The following is a 2,603-nucleotide window of genomic DNA, read 5'->3' on the forward strand; positions in this document are numbered from 1 at the left end:
AAAATATATAGGATGTCCTCACCCCCACAAGTTTGAGCTGGGGGATGGGACACATGGAGCAGGGCCATTCAGAGTTGTTTTGAATAGCAACAGCTGTGCAGCTAACATCTGGCATGGTCATTTAACATATCTGTAACCTTTAACTGGTTTCATAGATATGTTAAATGGCTGTGGCCAAGCTTTGAGCCAGGGGGATGGGAGTGACTTCCACCCAAGATGTAACTGGGAGGCAACTCCCCCTGGTTACAGCATCTGCATGAGAGCTTGGAGATGATTGGCTCCACGCCATGGGGCCACACCTGCCCAGACTTAACTATGGCAGCCCAGTAAAGCTGGAAAAATAGGGAATGCTAGTAGGTGTAACTGATTGTAGGAGGAGTTGGAAATGGGGCTGCAGAGGAAGACTAGCACTGAGATTTCACCCCAGGAGCAGCAGCCAAGCAGGGGAGAACCACAAGGCTTTGGTGGAGTAGGAGAGGACCACGTGGCCTTGGGGTGCTCCCTTTTGCCACGTGGCTTAGGAAGCAGGAGAGACTTTGCCTGGAAGAAAATGGGTGAAAGATTCTTGCTGGTGGGCCATGAGAAGGTGCCACATGGCTTTGGATTAACTGGAGACCATGGTGGCGACACAGATGATGGTGCTGGGAGCCTGAATCACGGACTTCTACTTCTTTCCTGAGATAGGGTACCCCGGACTGGGCAGGGGGAGAAGGAAGGACTGTGTGCATCTGTGGGTATTCTAAAGGACTTTAGTATTCTAATGAAGACATTAAGTCATTACTCTAAGTCTGTGTAACTTTTAAATAAATAATTCCTTTCCTTTTCACCAATCTCTGGCATTGAGAGACGTCTCTCCCTGGCGGTGGGCAAGGCAAACCTAGTAGGTGGAGGTAGACCCCCAGAGAGAAAGAGGGGGTCCTTTTGGTAATAGTATATCATTCACCCCCCCTCCCGCCCCCGGGTCTGTTCTGTAACAACATCAAGTTATACCTATGTATCTCTTTGCTCTGTTGGTCCAGAAATTCCTCTGAAGCCAAGGGAACCACTTGAGTTGTAGAGAAATTAACAACCTGCTTCCCCAGCGAAACCCTTAACCAGTCGGGGAAGAGAAGCAGTGGAGAAGTCCCTTGGCTTCCTTTTTCTTGGAGATGTGTTCTGGCTGGTTCCTTAAAACATCCCCACCAGCACTGAGCCCCAGTTGCCTGCAGAGGTCACTAGCACTTAGTGCCCTTTGCACTGGCTTTTCTCCTTTATCTGTCTCACTCCCTTCATTTTGCCTCTTGGGACTGCCTCTCAAATAAATTGCCTCTATCCAAGCTCTTGTCTCAAGCTTTTGTGTTCTGACACCAATTTTCTGATACCCACTGGGTATCCTCAAATTCAATTCAATTTAGGCACTAAGTACCCAGAAGTTAATGGCAGAGCCCTTCACAACACCACCCCACTTCCGATGCTGCCTGAAAGCCTTGGGAGTCACCTGCACTTTTGTCCCATCAGCTATAAATTCAGAGACTTCCATGACCTTCACAAGTTTGATAGTTGGCTAAAACAACCCACAGAACTCTTCTGAAAGTGCTATACATATGAGTACGGTTTTATGATGAAGAATACACATCAGGAGCAGCCAATGGAAGAGGTGGGTAGGGCAAGGTCTAAGGGAGCAGGGCAGAGGGAGGCGGGATCCTTTCCTGCATCGTACTTCCATGCTCTCTCCTTGTGGAATCTGGGAATGTGTTCAACCACCAGGGAGCCTCACTGAGAGTTGATACCCAGAGTTTTTACTGAGGTTTTATTATATGGGCTTTGATCAACTCACTGGCCACATGATTGAACATAATCTCCAGCTTTCCTCCTGCCCCCACCCCCACCCCCAGACATTGGACTGGCCCAAAGTTATAACCCTCTCTAATCACTAGTTAGGTTTTTGGTGACCAGGTCCCATCCTGAAGCTATGGAGGGCCTCTGTCAGGAGTCACCTTATTACCAGAACAAAGACACTTTTATCAAAGTTCCAAGGGGTTTTTAAACTGTGCCAGGAACTAGGGATATATTTGTGACAGCATAACTGTACCTGGGGGTGGGGAACTCAAACTAAAACAAAAAGTGTATGTACTCATCCCCAATACTTGTAAAAAAGCACTTTGTGGGCAGGCTCCAAGCTTCTCTCAAGGGGTGAGGGAGAGGAAGTCACAGGAGTTTGGCGGGACGAGGTCACGGAAGGCTCAGATTCGATGCATATGGTGAAAACAAGTGACGATCACTTCAGTTTCCTGAGTGCAGAATAATTGCATGAGCATATTGAGCTTGGATGCCCACCAGAATCATCTGCAGAGCAGGGAATCCTGGATACGTCCTCCTGGAGTGCCTTGTGGGCATCTGCAGTTCTGCACGGCAGCCACGGCTGAGACTCGGGGCTTTGGAGGCCTTCAGAGCCCTGTCTATGTCAACACGCCTCCCTTTGTAGGGAGACTCCATTTCTATTTCCCAAGACTTGCAGATCCGGCCCATCATCCCGATGTGCTTTAGAGCCTCTGGAATTCTCTGTGTCCATGCGCCCGTGTACCTTATGGCGTATCTGAGCCTTGCTTCTCTCTATACTTGAA

Source organism: Desmodus rotundus, chromosome 8 (genome assembly GCF_022682495.2).
Source record: "Desmodus rotundus isolate HL8 chromosome 8, HLdesRot8A.1, whole genome shotgun sequence".
NCBI lineage: Eukaryota > Metazoa > Chordata > Mammalia > Chiroptera > Phyllostomidae > Desmodus > Desmodus rotundus.